This window comes from Argiope bruennichi, chromosome 3, assembly GCF_947563725.1.
Source record: "Argiope bruennichi chromosome 3, qqArgBrue1.1, whole genome shotgun sequence".
NCBI classification, from domain to species: domain Eukaryota; kingdom Metazoa; phylum Arthropoda; class Arachnida; order Araneae; family Araneidae; genus Argiope; species Argiope bruennichi.
In genome coordinates, this window is record NC_079153.1 from 54,750,129 (window position 1) to 54,759,405 (window position 9,277).

Consider the following 9,277-nt stretch of genomic DNA (forward strand, 5'->3'; position numbering starts at 1 on the left):
AGATATATTAATTTGACATTTAATTGGCGATAATAATAATAATATTAATTCTTTTGATAAAGCATATTTCTATTGATATTTTAAAACACATTTCATTCAATTATTGTAGAAATATAATTACAATTTAGCTAATAAATATCAAAAAGTATTTAAAATGTTAAATATTTAAAATTTTTCTTATTCGTTTGGTTACGTTCGTTTATTTTCTATTAATTTCTTTCCCTAAATTTTGATTTTATATTTAAAGCATATTATCATTCATTGACATCTATTGTGACTTAAACCGAGAACCATTACCTGAATCGGAATTCTTACAAGCCACAATCTCGATAGCCCAAAACCTTAATGAATAAATATCAAAATTAAAATACTAAATTTTGGAGTTGTTTAATGGCATAATTATTTCAAATTAGAATGGAAAAATTGATACACTAAATTATTAAAATTATATAAGCAATTTACCTATGTTAGAATATTTTCGTATTTTCGTTGACATTACAGAAACAACACTGTTATTATTCGCTGACATTACAGATAGTACAGGTGCATTTTCTGTTTTTTTTAAAATAAAATATATTTAATGAATCTTCTTTTCAATGCTTAACAATCATTTAAATTCATTAAAAATTATTTCCTGAATGACATATTTTTTTAACAATTAAAAATAGTAATTAGTGATGTCTAATATCTAATTAAGATAATAGAAAGTTTATTAAAAATAATTAAACATAATAAATGTCACTACCATGCTTTTATTGATATCTAGGATTTAACTATCGATTTGTAGTAGTTTCAGTCTGACAGGATTGAGAGCCATATTTATGTTTATTTTTATATAACAAGTAAGCTTGTGTTTAACTTGCTATATTTTTCACTAACTTGAGCGTGAAAAAGAATGAATTTTTTTTTAATGCTGTACACACTAAAGCTAAAGCTATTTTTTCGTTTTTTAATTTAAAAAAAAATTAATTCGTTTTGTAGAAATGTGGTTTAAAAATTCATATGAAACAGAAAGATCTTGAGGAATTAGATTTCTATAAATTTTGCCCTAAAGAAAAAATTTAATTGAATTTTAAAATTATGCCATTTTTAGGAATCAGAATTTGTTTTTTATTCGAAGTATTTATTTTCTCAAGAACCGTATGTTGCAAGAAACCACTGTCACATTTTTGTTAATTTTATATTAATAATACAATTACTAAAACTTCGCTTTAAAAAACGTTTAATTTTTTATGGCTACATCTTTTTTAATAAAAATGAAGAGTTTTTTTTACATTATTGTTTAATATATACTATATAATATATTGTAAAAGTAACTCCACTTTATTTTATATTAACTTCCGCTTCTAAGGTAATGACATGTACAAGCCTTCAAATATTTTTGAAAATTCTAAAATTAAAACAGAAAAAAATTAAGTAGTATTTAAATATAAAAACACTCGAAACAATCTTCAGATATATAAGAATTGATTTATTTTTTAGGTGTAAAACTCATCAATTTTAGTGCATTTTTAATTTTTTTTAACTTAAGAGATAAATGAGGCACATTGAAAATTGAAATTATGAAACTTCCATTTAATATCTAATTACAATTTTCTGAAATTTCAGAAAATGAAAAAAGGTTCTTCATTTTAACTTTCTTACAAATTCATTTTTTTAAAGCCAAAATTGAAAATATTAGGCTATCAAAATGATAAATAGGAAACACATTAGATTGACACATGTAGGTGAAAATCATTCACCAAATAGGCCCATTTCAATAGTTTTATGACCCAGACGTGTGCTTTTCTTCGAAAACTTTTCTAAGAAACCCATCGATCATGATAAATAAAAGGCAGATACTTTATAATTTTGGCGATCAATACGAGACAAAGCACTTAAGAAGAAAAATAGAATGTCTGGCAGTAGCCTACAATATGGTTCTCCTCAAGTGATTCGCTCTTGTCTGTAACTATGAATGCGGAAACAATGAATAAAAGTTATATTTCAGAACATATAATCAAAACTGCATCAAAAAGAAATAAGGATATTGCAGTGAAAAGTATATATTTTTGAAAGAAGCAAACATATCAGACTAGACTGCTTTGATATGTATTGTCACCAGTGTCACACATTTTTTTTAGTTAACTTTAATACCTAGTTACCCATTTTCACTTTTTCGTGTACAAAATGTTCAAGAAGAAAGTTCTGTACTCGTCGAAAAACTGGAGCTCAGATTTTGATGAATCTTTACATTTCAGATCTCGTTGAGTTCGAAAAACGTATTTTTGGAATTTTATCTGTCTGTTGGAACTCAATTATTTTAACCCTTATCGTGGCATAATTGCTTTTTGGGAGAAAAGCAAAAAAAAAAAAAAAAAAAAAGTATAAAAAAAATTACGCTATAAAAAACATCAAAAAATAAATAAAACGTCTAGAAATGTCATGTGTTTGATAAAACTAAGTTAAAACTTATTTTATAGTGGTTGTATATTTTTATAGAGTTGTATGTATGATATACTATACAAAATGAACATAAGGGTTAATACACTTTCAGCTAGGTGGTAGAAATCTGATATTCGTAGTCTTTATTCCAAATTTGTGGAATTCTATCAAAATTTGAAAGAAATGTATTCAAATGAAATTGTATTCTTCTAAATAAAAGTACACAATATAATTACAAAACTTTGAGAGCTATATTTATAAAATTTAGCAAACAGAGTTCGAATTCAAAGTGCAAATTCGTATCAAATATAGAATCAAGTGGCTGGTATTCTTTCAGCCTATATTTCCAAATGAAAGCAAGTATGATAGCTGGAAACGTAGTAGCTTAGACAAATGAAATTTGGTATGCAGTTTTAATATCTAAAATGTTGATCTTATAAAATTTTGAACTAAATCTGCCCGATGATTCATCGTCATGCCTGCATACCCGATATCTACAAAATGTAACAAATTAAATAAATAAAATTTGGTATTGTATCTTGTGATACAATTGCAGTTATACAGTAAATTTTAGTTTTAGTTTATCAAAAATATATATTTGGTTTTCTTTACTGCATTACGAAGCAAAACCTCCTGTGTGGGGCTCTGAAAATTAAAATCTGAACACTCGTTGTGTTAATGACCTCCCCAATATCTACAATATCATGCCGGTTAAAGGGAAGATAATATTGTTAAATAAAAACATGCCAGAAAGTTTGAAGGAGATCTCTTCAGGCGATTACTTGCACGTATATTAAACATGCAAAGTAATAATTTTGTAATCGTTAAAAAATTTGAGCTTGAGATTTTAATTAACTATAATCTTCTAAACTATACTTAATCCAAATATACGTTTTGTAATTATGTTCGTTACATTTTTTAAGCTATGAAGCTTAAATCAAAACGAACTGGATGAATGTTTTACGAAATTGGAGATCTGTCAAATTTTGTACAAAATAAACAGGAAGGATGTCTTGTTTGAAATTCTGTGTGGATGTAAACATGATAACACAAACAAGAAATTAACTAAATTGATGAAATTTGGCATATGTTTTATCATCCGAATTGAGTATAAAAAGCACATTTTTGTACCAAATTCTCAAAAGGTGCCAAATTTGTTGATCTGCTGTATTCCATTTTGGACTCAGTTGATCAACTGTAAGAGGTTCAAAACCCTCATTTGATTCTCATCTTTGTCAATGAAGCTAAACATGAATCGTGTTTTATTAGTAGAATGTAGAAATGAAAGAGATTTTACTAAGAGATTCTTACAGGGATTTTTTTTTGACACGTGTCGATTCAGGAAAGGGACTCTTAGATATGTAGAATTATGATTTTTATTCCTTAAAAGCAACGTGAGAATCAATGTATCAGCAATATTTTAGAGCACTTGTTAGAAATAATTAATTTAAAAAATGGTATTTGGATAAGAAAATAACATTTTAGAATAAAGTAATATAGACTATAATTTAAGATAAAATTAAAAAGTTAATTATGATTTAAATTAGATTAAGATATATCAATGAACACGTACACATATGCGCAATATCGGGACGATGTCGCCGCGACATATAAAGTTCTGTAGGACGGTGCTTGACCAATGATTGTCAACGATTTTTTACTGCTTAGGGAACTGTTTTAGAATGATGAAATCATTGAAGAGTATAAAATATTTATAAAAGTTATCAGTAAATATTTGTATATTTTTCAACTCTGTCCAATTCCTGCGACTTAAAAATTACATTATTTTATCGTATTTTGCATATTTTTAGAAAAATACTGAAGAATAAGGTTTAATATTTGGAAAAATACACTTAATATTGGAAAGTCTATTGATTGTCGAATAAAAATTTCAAGAGAAATTTTATAGAGGAAATCAATTTGCTTTCTTTTTAATTTTGTTAAGATTTTAAGAACTAAAATTGAAAACGTTAATATTTTTCTTTAGGTTCTTATATTTTAGAAACTTACACATCTATAATATTAACTAACATTTTTATATTCAGAGGGCAACAGAATATTGAATTTTAGTTTTGTATAAAAGTATTGAATTGATACTCGATTAAAAAAGTGTTACGAAATTCAGGACTTATTTTTTGTTGAAATTTGGAAGTTATTAAAATTGCATCTGTATTTCTCGACTGTATGAAAAAAAAAAAAAAAAAAAAAAAAAAAAGATATCTGTCGAAATAGAAAATCTCTTAAAGTACAAATAGATAGAAAATATAAATTACAAAAGTGTGATGGTTACAAAAAGAAGTCAAATTAAAGATATTTTTCTGTTTCTTTAGATCTTTTTAATTTAAGGAAATTTAAAACCCCACGTAAATATTGTAAGTAAATTACGTCAATTAGTGATGGGAGGATAGATCGTGCTGCCCTCTATTTATGAGAAGGTAAAACAATTCTTGAATGTATTTCTTATAGGGACTGAATTCTATACTAAATATAACATGGCTTTTTTAAAAAAAAATTTAATTTTTATAAAATATTAAATATATAATAGACAGGACTTCGCTTTTACTTATTGCTAGACTTTTAAAGTTTTAGTAGAACATATAAACATTCCAGTTTAAATGTTTAATTTCAAAAAGATATTAATATGATGTTTATAAAATGATTTCGCTTCACATAAAAATTTTTTAATATTTTACTTCAAACCAAAGAATAGCCAAAAATTACCTCAAGTTTCATTAGTCTTTGATAAAGTTTTGTTTTTATATTTTGGGAATCTTAATTTTAAGATTTGTTTTTTCTAGCTGGTTGTTTTATGGCAGAAATAAATAAATAAAATAAAATAAAACAGAAAAAAACTTTGAAAACTGCAATCTGTAACTTATTCTTGACAAAATAACTCTTTTTAGGGGTCTTAAATCATTTAATGCTCTGAAGTAAAATTTTAAGAAAAAAGAAAGCAAAAATTTCTTTAATAAATAAATCAAGGTTTTTATTTTTTTTTTATTTTGAAATTTTATACCATTTGTAAATCTAGTTAAAAGGTTCGGAATTCCTGTTCCCATGACTATTGTGTATTATTAAAATTTTCTTCAAAAAGATCACAGTTTATTCATTAAATAAAAGTATTAAAATAAACTGGAGATTTTTAATTTCATAACTTTTCTAAGAAAAATTTTTATAGACTTGTTTATTATGGAAATTTATACTTAAAATTTTTCTACTAAAAAACTTTACTATTGAAAATTTTGATAATAAAATTTATGCAAAAGTTTATATAAATATACTATTCAAATGGCTACTTTATTTTTAGCCAAATATTAATTTCAGTTATGTATCATAGCAGTAAAACTCTCTAAAATTTAAATATTGAAATGCTACAAAAGAATCCTCATGTAGCACTTTAAGAATATTAAAACAATTACTATCCAAAGTTTCTCTGATTATTGAATGTTTAGATATGAGCCTATTATCAAATGACTAATTTGCCATAAAAAATAAATATTTTTTTCAACATTGTATCCTTATCTAAATCATTTTAAGATAGTATTTGTCTTTTATTTTTCAAATTTATTCGCGTTCTATTTATAACATATATTTGATTCTTTCTCAATAGATGGCGACAGTATCCACTTGAGTTAGCTTTGCTGCCTCAATATTATTTCTCGCTGAAGGTGCACAAAATATATGTCGTAACATATATGTAGATTTTTAAATTCTATTTTCTGAATTTGGGAAATGTTGGTAAAAGGAAATTCTAATAACATAATGATGGATGCGCAATGAATTATCCAAATGCAATTGATGCCCTAATGTAATTATTTTTTACAACATTTATTCTCAACCCTGGTCGAGGAGGGAGGGAGAGCAATTTTGTGAAGAACAGAAAAAAAAAAATATTCTGTTCCATTGCTGACTAATGTACCAAATGCATGATAAAATATATTTACAAAGAGCTTTTAAACAAAGGTTTCGGGGACGGGGCATTCCAGGTTCAAGACTCATTTCAGCGAAGACTCGCCGTATATAAGGTCTCGATTCTCGTACACGGAAAATCGAGAATCATGACTAGTGCTTACCTCTTGTATAGCACGGAAGCCTGGAGAGAGAGGCGGAAGTCCAGACACCATTTCCGTCATCTGTTCGATGCTGAAAATAACGAGGTCCATCACAACATAACACTAGTGTCGCTTTTCAAATGGACGTTCCTCTAACTAAACTGATGAAATCTATGAATTAAATACTCGTCAGAAAGGAGAGGTGTGGTAGCTTTATTGCTCTTTCTATCAATAAAACTTTAGAGAATCTTAGGATATAATCTGACTTAACACCAATAGAAAAGAATATGTCAGTTTCTTGGATAACTTTTAGGGCTAAATACTGTATTATTTTTTAAAATTTTATTTTATAAAATATTTGTAAGCCCCATAGAAACTACTAATAGAACGAGAAATTGATACCTAAAATGCATATAATTCTACAAAATTTTGAATAACGCGATTTGGAACACAGCCAAAAGATAGTAACCACAACCTTTTTTCTGCAATTCATAATTTCCAACGATCATCTGTCTTAAATAATCAGATCACTAGAGAATACATTGCGTGATCTTTCTTGCACAAATTCATAACTAAGTTCAAGAAAAAATAAAAATTTTGAAAATTTTTTTAGTTAAATCTGTCCTCATATTTCAAACATTACCTGTCTCATCGACACTTCGAACATTTCTCGAGCATTATCTGCTGTCCTGATGTTTACGTGAAGACAAATCGTATTAAAAAAAATAATGTTTAGAATTTGAGACAGATCGGATTTAAACACAATTAAAAATTTTTTTTAAGATTTTCTGGAATCTATAGCATGTTCAGTTTGATTGCTTTGAATAGATTAATTTTTCATTTATATTTCATTTTTATTAAGACAATACTGCAACCTTTCAGTTTCGCAACTAGACCTATATGCGGTAGCAATTACTTTTTTAGCTCTTTTAAAGTTATAAATGAGGATATTTTCTGCATGACTTGTTTGAAAGCAATGTTCAAGTTTTCTACATTTGATAAAAGCTATTAGTTTTATTATGTGGAACGTTTCTCACATCTACAAATGGAAAAATATTTCATCATTTCCGTAACCCTAAACTATATTGCATCAATGGCCGTTGTTGCCTGCAAAGACTGTTTTTTGGTTTGCATGTTTTTTCCATGATACAAACTTTGGATCTGGAAATCTTATTTTTTTCCCTGGTGAACACTTTTCTCAACTTATATCATGAAAAGACTATCTTAGTGTTTCGTAAAATGTTGTTCTTCTTGAAAAAGCTGCTTTTTGTAGGACTTTTCATCTAAAAGTTTTCATTTTGGGTTGTATACATATTGTAAAACTTTCCTGGATATTATAATTAATCCACTGAAGAAGTATCTATCACCATTAGTTTTCTCAAGAAAGATTTTCTGGTAAGTTATATTAATGTTTATCTTTAAATTCTGATTTTGATGCTTTAGATTATTTACCGCGGTAGATTAATTGGACATAGGTAACAAACACTAAATCTAAATTTGCTGATCTTGTCAAGAAATGATAGGAACTTGCTGTCTGCAAATTTTCTATATAAGTTGGGATAAATAATATTGTACTTCTAAACACAAAATGTTTTGAAATAGGTGTTTAGATGATATTGAAAATTTCTTTAATTTATAAATGTAATAATATTAAATTGTAACGCAAATAAAAAATATATGACCACAAATATATTTGAATTGGGCAATGAAATTCTTAAAGATGATATATTTGTGCCAAACTTAACTCTTTGTACTCGAATATTTCCTCTCTGGTTCTATTTATTTCGGTCTCTGTACATCAATTTGACGTTTTATTTATTTTTAATTTTCATTCTTAAAAATATATGCAAAATGAAAAAAAAGATGCACATTAAGTTTGCCCGTTAAATTCAACTTAAAACAATTATATATATATATTTATTTTCCGGAGCAATAAACAAATATCTATTAGGTGAATAATTATGCATCTAATTACGTTTCCGAATGCCTAAGGTTAAAAATTAGAGAATTAGAATTATTAGAATGCATTTCTCGAAAGTAGATTAGAAGTGCCCGTGCCTCTGAAATAATGTCAGTAATTCTTCAGAGAATTATCAACTTATTAAGTGGATAAAAGGTATGGTGAGATAAAATCTCCCCATTTTTGCTGAGTTTGTATCACATCATCATTGTGAATGGATAGATTTGAATAAGATTTCATAGCTTCATTAGATCTGATTTTAAGCAAAATATAGCTTAAAAACAGATCTAACGAATATTTTGAACAATGGATTGCACAATTTTCTAAGCTGGATAGCATTAAACATAATTTTAGCTTTGATAGGCCAAAATAATGATCACAAATAATATCACAGGACATTGACAAGATTATCACTAAATATTAATTTACTCAAGATCTTAATTTCAAGAATAATTTTTTTGTTAATATTGGATACAAAATTTTTTAATATGCATATTTTTGTAAATACTAGGTTTGAAATGAATTGGATCATTGCCAATGGCCGAAAATTTATTCTTTAAGAAATAGTGATTTTTTATTCTTTAGAAAAACAGATATTTCACTTCTAATGAGGATTTTTATCGTACTCAGATTACCTTTCGGTTAGCAACTACTCAAAGTATGGTGTGTCAGATTTGGCAATAATTCTAGATTAATTATATGCAACGATAATCATGATTCGAATTCTTGCAATAAGATTGAATGTATGAATTATATATATTATTACATTGCAAATTTAGAGATAAAACATTCAAGAAATATTAGGACTTCTAGTTGGTACAAAGCAATTGTTAAATACATA